The following is a 17,808-nucleotide window of genomic DNA, read 5'->3' on the forward strand; positions in this document are numbered from 1 at the left end:
CACAGCCCAGCAAGTCCGAACTGGGGCGCCAGACACAGGACCTCAGTGACTGCAAAGGTCACACATCACCCAATCTCAAAACCCGAGACAAATCCTGACTGAGCACCTGCTGGATCCCAGGTGATGCTGAAGGCCCAAAACCAAGATGGCGAGGTCTTAGCTCTTGTGCCGCGCAACACACGCATCACACAAAGGCAAACATGCGAGCAGGATGGGAGAGGGCCAGGGTGGGCAGAGGCAGCAAGGACTCTGAAGACGCTTCTCTGGTGGGATTCTGCCTCAGCCATACTGAGAACTGTGACAAAGCGGAGGAGGGACCAAAGCTCGTCCAGGCCACTGGTTAGACCATGCAGCCCTTACTGTGTGCCTTTGGGAAAGTTAATTCGTCTCTCTGGGTGCTTTTTTTTTTCAACCACAGATGAGAACAAGTGAGAGACAAACGAGACAGTAAATGATGCGCACTTCGAGTGGCCTGGTCCGCTCTCTCCGTGGGCTGTTTCAGTATCGTTGCTCCATTACCACGATCACCAAACAAAGAACAGAGCAGACACCCCTGCGCCTTACTCCATCCCTACTGTTTTTCTGCTTTTCTTTTAAGTAAGCTCTATGCCCAATGTGGGACTTGAACTCACGACCCCGAGATCAAGAGTCACACACTCCACCTACAGGGCCAGCCAGGTGCCCCTGCCCTCTGCTTTGATTAAGGCAATTTTCACTGTCTACTCTATTCATTTATAAGTTGTTTGATTTTTTTAATGATTATGCCATATTTTTGCGATCAGAAAAAACACCGAAGGTGTGTGTCATCTGGGTGTCTCCGGGAACCGTAAAAACGAAGGAGTTAAATGCTATTAAACACCGCATATGCGCTGGGATGTGTGATGCAACACACTTCCCAGGCCAGGATCTCGGGGTGGCCACGTGATGCGGCAGCTCAAGTGCCTGCCCTGCCCCGTCCCACCCCCACGTCTGGGGACCCAAGCACCTCAGGGAGCCCGCAGGGCGCAGGGCTATCCGTTCTTCCATCTTCAAGTGGAAAGCAAACTAAGCACCTTACAAAGCACACAGATCTAATTGTTAATTGAAAGCAAAATCACTATGACCACAGTAACTGAATCAGAGGCAAAGATCATTTCTAGATACAAGTGCATCATCAGACAAAGGGTCCTTTCCCTAAATGCCTCCGCCTTTCGAGAGCCCTTTAAAAAAATAAAACTTTATACACATTCAAAAACTTGTACGTATCCTGTTTTTAATTTAAAACGCAAAGGACTAGAACTATTTGTATTTTTTGCTGTCTCTACTTTGATTTTGCTTTCCATCTCTATTGTGAAAGATCTCAAACCTGCAGTAAAGTCACAAGAATTGTGTAACACACACCTTCTGCTCAATGTGGTTAGTCGGCTGGATGCAACTTTGCCCCACCCCAGGCCACAGCCTCACTCCGTCCCTCCTACAGGGGAATGGCTTGGCTACAAGGACAGTTCTAGAACGGCGCATGGCCCAGGGAAGGGGTGAGGGTGTTGCTTCATACAGCGCTGGGTTACAAATGAAGTTCCTCTTTAGGCAGTACCAACATGACCCTGCATCCGATGGCTCCCCATGAAAGGGAGACAGCAGGTCAGCCTGCCCCTGAGCTCATCTCCCCACGGGGCAGAATCCCAGCCACCCTGGAGATCTCCGGCAGACCACACTATGAGACAAACTGGTTCTCTCGTCTGTGGTTCCGAGATCATGATCACCACTGCCACTGTAACCTCTCAAACGTGCCCAGCTCCCCCCTACAGTGTGTGCCCTGCTGGGTAGTGAGTCCTCAGGCTTCCCTACACATGGCCCACCTGTCCACCTGCAGCCAAAGCCTGGAAGGGGAAGGGAGGTCCTGGTAGGCCAAGAGGGGTGGGCAAAGGCTTCAGTGCCTTCTCCACCTGTTACAGCCTTTTTACTTAATGCCCGCAAATGTTAAGCACACTTGAGGAAGGCCAGCCTTTTTGGCCTCCATGATTGATAGCCAAGTTCCAGGCTGTTGCAGCCTCTGCTGGCCAGGAAGCCAGGGGGCTATTATTACTAGTTGACAGATGCATTTGAGATGGACGCCAACTCCACTGGTGTGGAAACACTGCCTGGGGAAGGGCTCGGGGGTTGTGCTGTGTTGGCTTACCCAGGGCCAAGGCTCTGCTTTCCCAGAGGAGGCACAGGACAGGCGGTAAGGGGTCAAGGCTGTGCAGCCCTGCTGAGAGATGAAGCAACACTTGTTGCAAAGCCTCAGCAGGGAATTCTGGCCAGGAGGGGAGCCAGACCAGATGCAAGGCTACGGTGGGCCTCTGCTGTGCTGGGCATCTCACACAGAGGGTGCGATCCCCACAACCAAGCCTGACACGATCAGGACCATCCGCTTTAATCAGGACGGGCTAGGTTACACTGCATCAACAAATAGCCCCAAATGTAAGCAGCTTCGGAGGACGGAGGTTTCTCTCTTGCTCATACTACATGCATCATGGTTCGGTGGTGGTGGGGAGGGGAGTGTGGGAGTGTTCTTGTCATCACCGTCAGCCCCAGGGACCCCCGAGGACAGAGCAGCACCATGTCATCAGTCGGTAGTGCCAATGGGAAGAGGGAGAGCGCTCTGGACCGAGAGCACCGACCACCCTGTGCTTGTTGGCCTGGAAGACACACAGCATTTCTGCTCCCATCTCACTGGCCAAAACCAGGCCCACAGTTTCACTCACCCACGAGTACCAGAGGTATAGTCCCGCCATACGCCCCACTAGTTCTGTCATCTGGACATAAGAACAGGAGCTCTGGGATTCAGGGCAGGAACAGTACTATGAGTACTGAACCGTAGTCCTCGAGTACTTGCTACGTAGTAGGCACTGTTCGCGTGCTTTCTGTGCTAACTCATCCACCTCCCCGCAGCCTTGGGTACCTCCCCTGCTGGACACTGGGCGATGAGCTCCCACCACTGTACTCTGTGCGCCCAAAGTCACAAGGCTGCTGGGGTGCAGATCCCTGTCACTCTTTCCCATGCACCAAAGGACAGAAGAGATCTAGGGGCCACAGCCCAGGTTCCAGCCACCGGGCACTCTTGTCTCCGTCTACCCCTTGTCAATCAGCTTCCGTGCGCCTGGGGCAGTGCCATCGTGAGGAGAACGAAGCCTCCGTGCCCCAAGATATCCAATGTGGGCAACGAACTAACTTCTCTCCTGTGTGCTGCAAAGGGTCCAAGTGAGAAAACAGCCTCTAGGGTCATTTTGTGGGTCCTGTTCAGGTGAGGACACCCAGCAGGGAAAGGATCCAGGAGTCTCCCATGCCTTGCCCAGCTGCTCCAAGACAATGTAAGGATTTTGCCAGCTCCGCACCGGCAAGGGTCTGTGTTTTAGGAGAAGCCATCTTGCTCAGGAGAGAAGCAGACCCTCAGGAGAGACCGTCTGGGCGACATGTGCAGCCCACAGAAGCTACCGCCCTGGGCAGTCGGCACCCAGTTCTCTGCCCAGAGCCCTGTCTTCCCACGGTGTGAGCTCCACGGACCAAGTGAGACAGGCCAAGAGGCACACCCAGGAGCTCAGTCATTTTTACTGAAAAGACAATGTAAGAGTGAAGCACAAGATACAAAAGATGTAAATCCCCTGGAATTACAACCCTGAACACTGGCGTTTTCCTGAGGGTTTTCCTGAGGGTGGGAGATAGGGAGGTTGTGGCTGAGGACACTGCCCTAAGGGGCAAAAATTGGTTCTTGGATGAAAATCTTGTGTTGTTGTTGTTAAGATTTTATTTATTTGAGGGGCGCCTGGGTGGCTCAGTTGCTTAAGCGACTGCCTTCGGCTCAGGTCATGATCCTGGAGTCCCGGGATCGAGTCCCACGTCGGGCTCCCTGCTCGGCAGGGAGTCTGCTTCTCCCTCTGACCCTCCCCCCTCTCATGCTCTCTGTCTCTCATTCTCTCTCTCACAAATAAATAAAATCTTAAAAAAAAAAAAAAAAGATTTTGAGAGAGAGAGAGAGAGAGAGAACGAGCAGGGGGAGGGGCAGAGGAAGAAGCAGACTCCCACTGAGCAGGGAGCCCAACGTAGGGCTTGATCTCAGGACCCCAGGATCATGACCTGAGCCGAGGTCAGACACTCAGCCGACTGAGCCACCCAGGCGCCCCTCTTGTTCTTTTTATATACAAAGCACAGATACACACACAGTACATTGACTTACAGTACATCTGGTATTAACATTTATGGGAGGGGGTAAGCACAATTGGGGAAAAAAGGTCTAAAAAGGTTTTGGGGGAAGGCCATAAGGTTAAGAAACACTAGGAACTATTTTCACTTTGGCTTATTTTCCCCTTTTATCCCCAAACAGTTTACATTGTTGCAGTTATGGAATTCTATTTTACACTGTTTTTACCTATTTACATAGTTTCCAAATTCCTATCCTTCACTCACTATTGAGCAAAGGTTAATTAAGTGCCTGCTCCCTACAGGCACTGGGACCCACAGCCTTCTGGCACCCTCATCAAATAGCCCAGGGTCTCTCTGTGGTTGCCAAATGTAACTTTCAATGTCTGTGAAACATACAAGGACTGTCTAGGTCATTCATCCAGTTTTAAAAATTTTTACCCAAAGAATAACATTTTTGCTTATGTTGAATTACTGTATTCTCTAGGGATAAAATCTATGGAGAAGAATCACAGATGTTTGATGTCCTATTGTCCTAAAAGTTCTGTTTACCACGCTTAAACTGCCTCTGCAACAAAGCGCCTTCTTACAGCTAAGGGGGGTAGTGGTGCGGATAGCACCAAATTCATCAGGGCTGGACAGACAGAAGTTACCACATCCTGCTCCCCCTCAGCTCAGTGGGGGCCGCCTGGACCGCCTCTGGCCCCCGAAGCTGGGAGTCTGCAAGCCCAGCTGTTGCTGCAGCTGGGAGCAGGGCCAATGAAATGGACACTACTGCTCTAATCAGACAAGGGACAGAGAACAGCGCACTCAGGTTCACCCATCTGTTGAAATAACTTGTTTCCTTTCACTGATGCAGAGTGAGACAGAGAGAAACAAAGAGGGGCAGAGAGAACAGTCCCCTCCAAAGCAAACATTGCATCATGGTCTTGGGTTCCTCCCTCTTCAGAAGGACTGGCCTGGCCCTTGGCAAACAGAGGGGGGCTGGGGACCCGGAGCGAGGCGGTCTCTTTTCCTGTCTGGTCCCTTAAAAGATTCGCAGAGCCCCACAGATGGAGCCATTAAAAGCACTCTGGCCTAGATATCACTTTCAATGAGCCACCTGGAGCAACAGTCTTGGAGGAAAATGAATATGCAGAATAGAAGGGCGGGGGGGGTGGGGAACCAACAAAACACCAAGAGTAAAGCACTGGCCATTTCCTCGTAGTGGGTCTTTCTCCCCGTTCATTTTTCTCCAGGCTGTCAGTGTGAGTGTTGAACTGGAATCAGAATGCTCCTCAATTCCTAAAGCCCAAGATATAAGCTGTCTTTTCCCTTCCCACTGAGGGCCGAGAGCAGGGGAGTGTAGATGGAGAGCAACTCAGAGTATCTTTCAAAATGACAAATGCAGGTGCCCTCTGCCCCAGCATTTCCACGCCTGGGAACCTTGCCCTCAGTCCCATTTGCACATGAGCTTTTGGCTGCAAGCAAAAGGCTGAAAAACAACCTCAATGTTCATAACTAAGAGTCCTAGTCAAATAAACCTTGGTTCATTCACAGTGCAATGCGATGCAGCCAAATATATATATATATACACACATATATATAAAGCAGGTGGCTTTCCATGCTACCATGAGAAATGCTGTGAATTGGAGGCTGTCTTTTATGTCTGCTGGAAACCAGACTACCTATGCACACGCCCGTGGGTATGTGCACAGACTTCCTCTGGGAGGCTGTGTGGAAACTGGTTGACAGCAGTACCACTGACAACAGGGGAGGCCCCCACCCCTCTGAACTGAATTCTGTGCCAGATACAGTATCACTTTTTCAAAACCCTGCATGAACCTTTGTGCCAGGTGCTTTTAAATGCATTCTCTCAGTCAATCCTTCAGACACCTCTTCAAGGTCCCAGTTGTACAGATGGGCCAACTGAGGCTCAGAGAAGATTAAGAAACTATGTGCACACATCTTCAGTATTCAAAGCTGTTTTGCTCCCAAGTCCCTGCTCAAATAGCACAAGGTGGGTTATTTATGAAGACAGAGAACCTTCCTGGCCACAAATACTGTGTGCAGCTGAACAGGAGACGGTATTTTAAATGAGAACCCTTGATTTCTCGAGCACCCCCCGTTCCACTTAGCAAACCTGCATCTTCCCTCCTGGGCATCAGGAAAGGAGGAAGCGTGCGCAGGTGTGTCTCCCTGCCAGGCTTAGTACTGCCAGGAAGAGTGCCTGCTACAGAGGACAGCGGATGACCTGGGGACAGACCAGACCTGCGATACAGGCCTTCTGTCAGGCACCTGCCTTCCCCCCTGCCTGGAGAACAGCCACCATCAGTCTGCGACCTCCCCTCTTGCTGCTACTGCCTTGTCTGTGATGTGAGACCTGTGCTGGTGTTCAAATGCTCGGTGCCCTTGTTTCCACATTTGTCAAATGGGCGTGCAAATCATCACACCCACCTCACCTGCCTGCTGAGGGACTAAAGGGGGAATTAATGTAGAGAGCTAGGCTCAGGTTCCAGGTTCCCAGGTTCTCTGGGCAGCACCGTGCACTCAAAATGTTTGTTGTAAAATGTTTTCATTGAAGAATGTGAAGAAAATCCAGCCTCACAGGGATGACCTGTCGGAAAAGGAAGGAAACTGTAAGAGCCTTTTCAGATAATTTAGGGTATTCTTCTTTGATACCTCACCGAGACCTGACAAGCAGGAGCCTGTTAAAGATTAACTGCACTGTGGAACCTGAGCCTGAATCTGTGAACTTTTGTACACTGTGACATTCCGATCAGTCCTGGTCTATCTCGCACTCTGAATGGAGTTTTCACCCATGCATGCTTTGGTAACACCGTGCAATGGTCATTTGGAAAACATCAGCTCACTAAGCCATGCACTTGGAGAGATTAGTGAAAAAGGCAAATAACACCTTGGTATTGTCATGAAAACAGTTTTGACCTTGGGGACCCCTAAAAGAAACTCAGGGATCCTCCTAACCACACTTTGAGAACACCAGGTTAGCAGAAGAACTCCCTTACCCTCCACATTAGCCACGTTTTTGTTAAGAACTCAGAGGAAAACTTCTATGGAAAGCACGGGGTGGGTGACGGCAGGATCACCTGACCCTGAGGGTCTAGGTCCCCTCCCCAGCTTGCAGTCACGGTGGGCAGTCATGGAAGTGCGGTCACAGGGGCCAGCACCTTCTACCCTGCGGCTGGCTGGCCTCCCCACCTGCCCTGGCACCTCCCTTCTGGCCTGCCCTGCTCCTCCCCTCATTACTAGCCACTTTCTTCTTCCCACAGGACCCTCTCATTCTCCCCCAAAATAACAGATCTGGGTACTTTGTACTGGGCAGGGCCTCAGACAGCAAACTACAGGGGCCATCCATGGGCTGCTGCCTTTGGGCTTTGCAGCTGATAATTCTTGGTCTCTTGAAATTACATATGTGTGTATATTTATAGCCAAATACATCGGTGCCCAGAAATTGTGATTCATTCATATATACATTTTTAGCACATCGCTTGGCCGCCAAGTGCCATTAAATCTTCCTTCCTCTGGGTTCCTTGTGTCACCAGTCCTATGCTGGAGACAAGGTGAGGCCTTCCCCACTGCACGCTGGACTGTGAGGGGCCCCTGTCCCCAGTGTGTCCCCCCCAACAATCTGAGGCCAAATGCTTTGCTCCGGACCACCAGTCTCTCCTGCTCAGAAAGCCTTCAATGAGGCTTGGCCATCCAAGCCTTATTTAGTCTGTCCCCGGCTCCAGCTTCATGGCCCACCCCAGCCCCTCTCCCCGCCACCAAGCGCGCAGACACAGCCTGGCCTTTCCAGCTCTCCCTTCTCCCCTTTCTGCCCTCAAGTCTCAACTCCTCCATGAGACCTTCACCTCACCATCACACCCCCTCTGGACTTGGCAGCTGGTGTGCAGAGGGCCCTGCACACACAAGATACTCAAAAAATTACCCAGATAAGGAATCTGAGCATCTACTATGTGCAGGGCTCTGTGCTATGTACCAGGGACATGGCAGTGAGTAAATGCACATTTTTGTGTTGTTTCCTGAAGTTAACATTCTGATACCCGTTGATTCTTTGCTATAGCATTCTGGTGTTTCTTGTCTGGCACTCTTTATTCCTTCAGGTCATTGTATATCGTGCCCTTATTTTAATTTCCAACTCCTAGAGGACAGTAATCTGTGTCACTTTTGTTGCCTAGAGTATATGCAAAGCTAGTAAATATGGCTGAAGGGGAATGGATTAACCACAACATCCACTGGAATAAGAATCAGAAAGATCCAGACATCTGTCAAACCCACGTGAGAGGTTCCTGCTGTCTGCTGAATTAACTTGCAATATGACTGACATGTTTCATATTTAAATATTTCAAGTGCTAGATGGGAAAGAGCAACCCTCAACCCTGCCCTGGACGGTGTTCCATAAATCGCAGGAATCAAACTGGAGATGCCAACGAACAAGGCGGCTAGGCTCTAAGCCCCTGGTTCCAAATCCCAGTACTGCTGTTTGTACCTGTATGACTGGCCCCAGATACATCCATTCCCTGAGCCTCAGTCTTCTCATCTGGAAAAGGGGGGCGAAAATAACTGTCCCGACGTCAAAGGACTACCGTGGGAATGAAAGGAGAGAATCCAGGTAAAGAGCTTAGCACAACGGGGCACACAAAATTCACTCCGTTCGTGAGAGTTGCTGTTCTTCATACTGTTGGTGCAGCCCCTGGAGGCATGAGCCCCGTGGTGGGAACATGCAGATAGCCGGTCCCCTGAGCTCCACCCTGGCCTTACTCCTGTGACCCACATGGTATGCTTGCCACGTTACCCACGTGGCAAAGGAATCTGCAGATATAAGTAATGATGTTGCAGACTCCTCAGGTGACCTAGAAACAGAGAGGTTATCTGGGTGGGCCTGACCTAATCACAGGAACTCTTTACAGCAGAGTTTTCTCCATCGGATCATAGAAGTGGATGCCAGAGATTTCCAGCAGGAGAGGATTTGATATCCCCACTTCGGGTCTGGAGATGGAGGGGGCCATGTGGCACAAAATGTGGCAGCTTCTAGGAGCCAAGATCAGCATCCAGATGACAGCCAGAGAGGACAGGGAGACTTGAGTCCTACAACCACCAGGAACTCAACTGTGCCAACAACCTGAATGGCCAGGAAGCAGACTCTCCCCCAAGGGCCTCAGGGTAAGAACTCAGTCAATACACTGACCTTGGACTTCTGGTCCAAGACCCTAAGCAGAGAACCCAGTCCAGCCAGCTCATGCTTCTGCCCTACAGCACTATGAGCTAAAAAATAGGTACAGCTTAAGCCACTAAGTTTGTGGTGATTTGTTACACAGCAACAGGATCTAATATAAGCCCTGCTTGGCCTCAAACCATAATGCATATAGAGGAAAAACATACCAGGTACTTGTCCAAAGGGTCTGGGGACCATCTTACCCGTGTCTACTCCTAGCACTTAGTGCAGGTATCATATAGAAGGTTCACCGAAAATACGTTCACCGAAAATAATGTCAACTTCCGGGACACTCAGGAACGGAATGGCTTAGCTGGTTAGCTTCAGTCCCATGACCAGCCAGTTACAAGGTGTTCAGGTGCAATTATCTGGGCAACACCGAGCACAGGCCTCTTCTTGGCCTAGAGGAGAACTCCAGACACTGCAATGGGTCAGAGGAAGCCACTCAGCAACCAGGGGAGGTAGGCGTCCACGTGTAAAGGGTCTTGCTTTACACACCACCCGACCGAGCCGTGGCCCCTGCCTCAGCCTGTGGCAGCCTCCCACAGCTTGACTGGCCAACCAAACCTTGACATTTTGCTTGTAATTGTACCTTCCAGTAAAAAGTCCTGGTTGGAGTGGTAAAAATAGCAGTGGAGACTTCCTGCAGCACAGATACACCAGTCTGTCTCAGGGCCTGAAAGGAAACCTGGTAATCTGGTCTCACGCTAGCTCCGGGAAACGCCTGCGAGCTGGGCTCAGGCTGACAGCAGGTGGCACCGAGCGAGGGCAGCCCACTCGTGCCGCTGCCCCCGGTGGACCACCCTCAAATCAGCTCCCAAGATGCTCCCCTCACTCCCTTCATGAAAATCCCAACCTTCAGCATCAGGGGATGTCTGAGAAATGTACAAACTTGCCAGCAGCCAGGCTCCCCAGCCTCCTTCCCTCCTGCTCACTAGCTGCAGAAGTACAGAGAGGGGAGGCCCCCTACCAAGGCCCTTTGGGGGGTCCCACGGTCCCCTTGCGCATCTGCTCTTTATTACCCTCTCCCATGTCTGTCTACCTCCCTCTCTGTGGCCTCCTGTCCCCTACAGCTGTCCTAACCAGGTTGAGTACTGGGGGGATAGTCGAAGTCTCCACCAGGGCTTACGTCATCCCTGGGGCAGCAGGGCTCAGGCCAGCCTGGATGCTGCCCCTTGAGCAGAGGAGGTGAGGTATTACAGCCCACTTGGGGAATGACAGGAGAGCCTGGCTAAAGTGTCCCCAGGTACTGGAATCCCGGCAGTCATGAATTCCTCCAGGGGCCCAGGATATAGGGCTGCCAGCCTCCTGGGTCCCCCAACATAGGGCCTGATGCCACCCAGGAACCACATGGGAGTGGTTTTCCCTGGCCCCAGACTCCTCCTTTCCTTTTCTACCAATCTCCAGAGCTTCCCCATCCTTCTGTCTCCGAATCAAGTACAAGGGCCCTTTTGTCGATCTTTTGCTTGTTTTAAAGCCTCCTGTTATAGGAAAACAGACAAGGACCCCCAAAGTAATAAACATGGGAATCCATAAAGTTCTAAGAGCTCTAGCCTTTGGTCTAACCAGCAGCTAAATAGAGGGATCAGCCTGTGGTGACCAATGCCCCTCTCAGAGCCTTTTTATGGATGGGGTAGAGATCTTTCTCTATCCTCCTGGCTCATTCCTTCATTCCTGCAGGTGAGACAGGGAGGAACATACCTACTCGGCTAGCCCTCTGACTTCTCTCTCAGGCCAGGTGAGGGATGCCAGGCAGACGTCCCACCTAATGCCACCCCAGCCCCTCCCCAAGACACACTGGCCGTTCAGAAATACTCGGATTCACTCACATGTTCTGAGCTTCAAATATCGGGCTCTCACTAGTAAAACCCATGATGTTTGCAGAACTTTTCAGCATCAAATGAACTTTCAGGAATGTTTTCCCATGCGCCACAAGCAATGCACAGCAGCCTGGCAGGGGGCAGGGCAGGGATTAAAAGGGCCTCATTTTACAGATGAAGCTTCACTGGAGGTCAGGAGACCAGTTAGAGACAGAGCCAGCAACTGCTAAACCTTGATATTCTGGAAAAAAACAAAGATGGATGAAAACAAAAAGAGGAAGCCTGGATAAACTGGATCACTTTTTTTGTTTGTTTGTTTGCTTGTTTTAAAGGAATAATGAGATCTTTACCCCCTTCCCCCCCATCACATGAGCTAAGAGTGACAATGTGGAAAATATCAAGTATTATCATTATGGGTGAGGGTGTGGGCAAATGAGCTCCCAGACACCATCGGTGCGTGAGTGAGCTGCCTGTCTTTGGGAAAGGCATTCGGCTTTGACAATGAACATTTAAAAATCAGAAAGATGCACAATCCAGCACATACACGACTTTTTGGATTGTATGAAGGGGGATGGATCAGATAGGACCTAACGGTCTCCCCCAGGGGGCTGAGATGAAAGCTGGTGACCGGGCCACACAGGAGTGTTGTGCAGCTGTAAGATGGGCAGGAGCGCCACCACACACTGGGCCACAAACCCAGAAAGAGGGCGGCCAGAGGGCATGCACCAAACCGTCGACAGATACCAAGGACGAGGGGGACTTCCAGGCCATGTTGCATTTTCTCTCACGTTGTCCGTTTATAAAGGAATCTACTGATGTGTTATTGAAGTTAAAGGAAACAATTAAACAACTTAAAGGAACGTGTTTTCCTTGGCCTCCCTGGGAACCAGAAGATTACAGCGGGTGATGGCTGCTGCTATCTCTGGCTAGATCCCCCTCCGCGGCCCATGCTGTTCCCAGACTGTCCACTTGCTTGCTCCCTGCCCTGCATGCCCTTCCTCAGATCTTCCCATGGGAGCCCCAGTCCAGTCTTGCAGGTCTTGGCTCAAAGGTCACCAGCCCAGAGAGGCCTTCTTTAGGCCCTCTCAGTCCCCCACCTTGACCTTTTCCTCCTCATCCACTAATGGCAGTTGTATTTATTTTGTCTATCTGGCCCCCGTGGAATAGGGGCTCCAGGAGGGTGGGGACCTTGCCTCGTTTTCTGCTGCATCCCAGAGCCTGGTAGAGAACAGATGACAAAAAATATTCATTGGGCCCATTTGGAATGGAGATGCTAGAAACGGTCTACTTCCTCATCTCTCCAATGGGGAAACTGAGGCAGACTCTTGACATGCCACTCACTCTTTAGCAGTGTGCCATAATGACCCAACTACCTGTCTGCCTCACCCATCAGAGGCCAAACTTCCAAGAAAGGACTCTCTTTGAACGTGACTTCTTTTTCCCAGTTTCTAGTCCAGGATGAGCCATTCAGAAGGTGCTAAATAAAAGCTTGCTGCATGAATGGAGCTGTACTGCTCTCTCCCTTGGATTTTCAAAGCTGTGAACAAGAAGAGGCATTCACAGGTTAAGGGACTCGCGGCCCAGGGTCTCACAAACCTGGCTAGCATGCAGCAGAACTTGAACTCTGGATGCTGGATTTAATGGCTTTCTAGAAAAAGAGCCCCTGTGTCTCTTGGCCCTCGCTCCTGCCCACACAAATCTGGCCTGGCCAACTGTAAACCTGGCAGGCAGCTCATCCTGGAACTGAGTGAGCAAAGCTCCTCTTATCGTAATTAGGGAATTAATTACATTCACCCTAGATTGATCTGTGGTCAGCCTCTCCTTGGGGGCCCAACGAGAACAGGCAGAAAATAAGCAAGGCTTTTTGTTTCTATCCTATCCCTGCATCCTACTCTGATGGACTGGCTGACAGAAGGTATCTTCTTGGCAGGCAGAGGTGGGTGGGAAGTGACACCCAAGGCGAACGTGGTCCTCCCTCTGGCAACAAAGACACGGTTCTCCCACGGCCCTGCTCAGCCCCCGCCTTCTTGCGGGAGGAGCGATCCAACTGGTCTTGCAGGCACCTCCTTGGCAAAGTCTGGTGTGTAGGAGGCTCGCGTCCTCCTGTCCCCCTGGGCTCCCTCACGATCCCTACCAATCTTGGCAGATTTGTGCCCATCTCTCTTCTTGGAAGTGGCCCTGGGGACACCTGTGGGCTAGGTCCCACCCTATCCATTTTGGGATTGGGGCGGGGGTGTCAGCTTAGGCTGCCTCGGACCAGCCAGAGCAACCTTGGGAAGTAAGTCATCCACATGCCACCTTCCTTTGGGCCCAGCTTTGTTCTTCTTTGACCCAGTCCTCTGCCGTCACTAGCCCCTCATCCATGGGCACCAGTGCCTGTAGGCCCTTTACACCTGGGCCCTGGACTCCAAGGCAGTGGGCGGAGGCAGGGAGCCGAGGGAGGCCCGAGAAACTGGAAAGTCTGACTCAGTTTCCACTCACCAAGAAAGGAAAGAAAATTCGGAGCTTGCCTACTGTATACTTTTCTCGTTCTACAGGAGGGAAAATTAGGGCCCAGAGAGGGAAAGCGACCTACCCAGAGCCCCACAGCACACATCAGAGGCAGAGCAGGAAGTCTAGACTCCTCACTCCCAATTTGCCCCTCCACACTCCACTGGCTGCTCTCTCTCTCTTCCTGCCCAAGAGGGCTAGGCAAATAACTCAAGCCTGTAAGACTACATGACATCAGAGGCTGCAAGGACTTCTGGGATTTTATAGCAAAACATCTAATAGAAGCATAGTACAGAAGAGCAAGTTGAGGCCCATAAAGGTAAGGGGACCTACATGGCATCACACACACAGAGGCACAGCAGGACTTTCAGACCCCCCACTTAAGCGCTCTTTCTGCCAACAGGTTCCAGATGTGAGCGCTCCAACTGTTGTAGGATGGTGAAGAGGTGGAGTTGGCCTTGGGCCTCAGTCACATTGTAACAAAGTATGGCCCGGAGAGCCGCTTCCAGACTCCGTATACATCACAGGGTGCAAGAGACCATTGTGAGGAAACATGGTGAAATCCGCCAACTAAACTGGATTTCTCGGGTCGCAGAGCCAGCGCTTCGAAGAACAGGTCAATGAGCCGCACATGCCTACCTCTGTTCCTCCAAAGGGCAAGGACAGGGCTTAGAAGGAAAGGTCCAGCAATGAGAAAGAACAGAGTCTCCTGGCACCAGAGGGAGGGGAAAGGGGTGGATGGAGGTGGCTGAGGCCCAAGAGATCACAGACACACGAGCAGCATCTGAATTCAAGTCTGGTTCCCGAGGCCGTGCTCTTTTCCCCAATCTTGTGCTTGAAGAGACTTAATAGGAAGCCCTCCCATCTTTGAGCTCTCTCTCTGCTCCCACCATCCCCATCCTCACAGCCTAGGGACCTGGAGTCAGTCTCGCAAGGCAAGTGCCTGCAGGTGACAGGTATCAGCTTTCGCGAATTTTCGATGCTCAGGGGCCAGGTGGTCCAGGAACAAGGCTGGAACCTGCTGTGGAGGCTGGGCTGGATTCAATCACCTGGGGAAAGACCCAGATTACTAAGGGGGAAAGCCCTACTGGGATGAGGTGAGTAAAAGCTGTGGATGCATATGTGTGCCCCCCCCCGCCAAGCTGTCCCAACTAAGTGTTTTCTGGCTGGGAAAATGCTTCAACAGCTCTGGTTGCCTGAGGCAATTCAATTACGAACTTTACCACATCAGATGAAAACCATCAGCTCAATCAGCCAATTCATTTTCGTCTGGCCACTCTGTTTCCTCCTCCCAATTCTGTCTGCCCCTCCCTGGCCAGGCCACATCCACACTGCAGGCTGCTCCAGATGGATGAGGGCTTAGACCATGGGTTGGTCTTCAGGGCCGGTGGGGTGGCTTTTCCCAGGACCCCCTGAGCAGAGAGGCTGCAACCAGAAGCTATCCCTCTTCCTGGAGACTCCGGGGGCTGCTGACTCCACAGTCTCAGATGAATCCTTCTATCACCTCCCATCTGCATGCTCCCTGACCTCAGCCTGCACCTGGCTTCTGGGAGAAGTGCGGGTGGGTGGTGGGAGAGGGCCGCTGCCTGGGGCTCGGAATCAGTGCTCTGCCATGTCACTCTCATCTTTACTTTGTCAAGGCATCATGGCTCCAAAAAGCCTTTGCCACCCGTTCCCCTCAGCTCCCCTTGCTGCCTCTATCACTGGGGTACTGTGCACACACCTGTATGTCCATGTGGCAGGGCCCCTATCCACGTGCCAGCACACGCCTGTCTAGGAGCTCCCAGAAGACAGGGCCCTGATCAAGACCCTTCAGACAAAGACTCAGTTAGTCAACTAACAAATGAATGAACAAACCACTCACTAAATAACACTCCTTCCCCAGCCCCCTTGTGCATCCGAGTGGCAAGAAGGGAAGAAGCCAGCCGGCTTTTGCTGCAGGCCACGAAGTCCCAGGCCTGGGTAATCTTCCTCGTCTTCCTGCTCTCCTCTGCCCACACTGGGTGCCCAGAGGTTTGAGAGGCTTTTAAGGAGCATCAGGCTGCAGAAGCTGCCTCGGATGCTGAGTGTGCAGCTCACCCACAGCTCCTCTCTCTGCACCACAAACATAAATCCAGCGGCAGCCCCAGCCCCAGGATGAAGGTTTCTACCATTTCTCTCTCTACCTTCCTTTTAACAACCTCCCTGGAGTCACTTCCTGACAAATGGAATGACTCAAACCAAGAGAGCTGCCAGACCCAGAGGTCTGACTCCATCACCCTCCTCAGGCACAGCATGGGGACCCCAGGACCCCTGGTCTCAGAAGGATACAAAATCGGCCCCCGGTGGGGTGGACCTTATGTCCTACTCCCCACTCGCCCCCAGCCCCCAAACGCAAGTCTTTACCAACAGCCCCTAGGAATCCTAAGAGCACACCCGGGCCCACTGAGCATCAGTCCCACCGATGCAGGGGGAGACACAGGTCCAGGGTCCCAAAGGGCCTGACCCCACATCACTGTCACCATAGCCTGGTCTATGATAAGAACGGGGGGTTCCTGCCTCCTCCCCCAGTGCCACCCGCAACTTCACTCTTCACATGGCCAGAGTGAAACCAGAAGGCCCAGACACCTGGTGTTCTCCGCCCTGACTCACCAGGGAGGGCCAAAGCTCAGGGCGCCTTTCCCCTGCTCAAAGCAAGTCGGCAGGACCCAAGAGTGCCCAGCTTAAACCTGCAGGGGCCTGGGTTGCCCTCCACCCCAATCCCTTTGATCAGGTCTCTAGAAAGACTTTTCTTTGCACAGAGAGTGATCCTGCCCCCTGGGGACTTTGAAGCAGCAGTACAAAAAAATGTACGTTGCCCCTGGGGGTACAGTCTCTCAAAGGAAAAGCTTCTCAAGCAACCAGAGGAGGAAAAGAAGGAGGGGAGGGCGTGCCCAAATGCGGTCGAGGAGCCAGGGCAGGATGTGGGGAAGAGGACTGTGGGGCTGGAGAAGGCTCGCTCTGGACCTGCTACGGTGGGTGGGGCCTAACAGCGTGTGACCACTGCTCTGCTGCTCCACAGCTTTCTAAACAGAGACGAGGGGCCCCGTCAGGCGGGACGTGGACGGCCGGGGGCACCGGGGCGGCGGACGCGGGCCGGGCTCGCGGGGACGACACTGCCCTGGTTAACCCCCCCGGCCCTCGCTCCGCACGAGACAGGCGGCCATCTGGCCCTCGGCGTCAAGTGCGCGGGGACTTCGCCCAGCCCGGGCGCAGAGCCCGGCCGCTCACATCCTCCAACACAGCAGCCTCCTCTTTCCAGGATCGATAGTAATTTTTTAAAGAGAGTCTGCGGACTCAATGAATCAACCACTCCCGAGGGAAAAGAGTTGCAGCTCCGCGCGCAACATCCATTTGCAAAAACAATTCATTCCCTCGCCCGGAGCTCTCTGCAAATACCCTCGCCGGGTCCCCAGGCACGCGCGGGGCGGGAGCAGGCGCGCGGACTGGAGAGGAGGTGGCCGACTCCAGTCCCCTCCCTCCGCACCATTGTCCCCGACTCCAGCCCCCAAGACCCCGCGGCGGTCGGGGCGGTCCGGGAACCCGAGCACCGCGGCGCTGCTCCCGGGACACGCGCCCCCGCGGGAGCTCTCTCAGCCGTGGGCTCCCACGGCGGGGCGCGCAGGTCCCCACCCGGAGGGGGTGACAAGTGCCAGCCCAGAGGTCGGGGCGCGCGGCTAGACCGGCCCGAGGCCGGCGCCCCCAGCCCAGCCCGGCTTCACCACTCACCGCTCGGGGCGCCGCCGCCCGCCGCGCTAGTCGCCCCGGGTCCGCCGCCGCGCTCAGAGGCCCCGCGCAAGGCTCCACAGCCCGGGCCGCCGCCGCCCCTGCCGCCGCTCCCCTCCCCTGGCTCGCCACAGCCGGAGCGCGCTGCAGCTGCGGTACAGCCCGGGCGCCACCAACAAACTAGTTTCTCAGGCCTTCCCGCCCCGCCTCCCGGCGCGACGCCAATCAGAAGCGGCGCCTCTGTGACGGATGGGCGGCCGAACCCGTAGTTCAGCCCGCAGCGGGAGAAGGGGGTGGGCGCCCAGGCCGCGCCGGCTCCGCGAGGGGGCGGGGCGGGGAGAGGAAAAAGACTTTGACCAGATTCTTAAAGGGACAGGCGCC

The 17,808-nt window shown here is 53.3% G+C and overlaps 1 protein-coding gene across 3 annotated transcripts in view; it reads right to left on the minus strand.

Moving 5' to 3' along the window:
* KLHL25 (kelch like family member 25) overlaps window positions 1-17,588 on the minus strand; it is a 33,298-nt gene extending 15,710 nt beyond the window's left edge. Inside the window, exons 1-2 of one of the 3 annotated variants that reach the window (XM_081831636.1) lie at window positions 17,431-17,588; window positions 6,600-6,754 (exon numbers count right to left, since the gene is read on the minus strand). The gene's annotated coding sequence lies outside the window, so the exon portion shown is untranslated. Of the gene's footprint in view, window positions 1-6,594; window positions 6,755-17,430 lie in introns of all 3 variants that reach the window. The other 2 variants (XM_081831637.1, XM_081831635.1) reach the window with 2 other exon arrangements.
* Window positions 17,589-17,808: the final 220 nt, after the last annotated feature.

Source organism: Leptonychotes weddellii, chromosome 9 (assembly GCF_054177405.1).
Source record: "Leptonychotes weddellii isolate Sample4059 chromosome 9, ASM5417740v2, whole genome shotgun sequence".
In the NCBI taxonomy this organism is placed as follows: domain Eukaryota; kingdom Metazoa; phylum Chordata; class Mammalia; order Carnivora; family Phocidae; genus Leptonychotes; species Leptonychotes weddellii.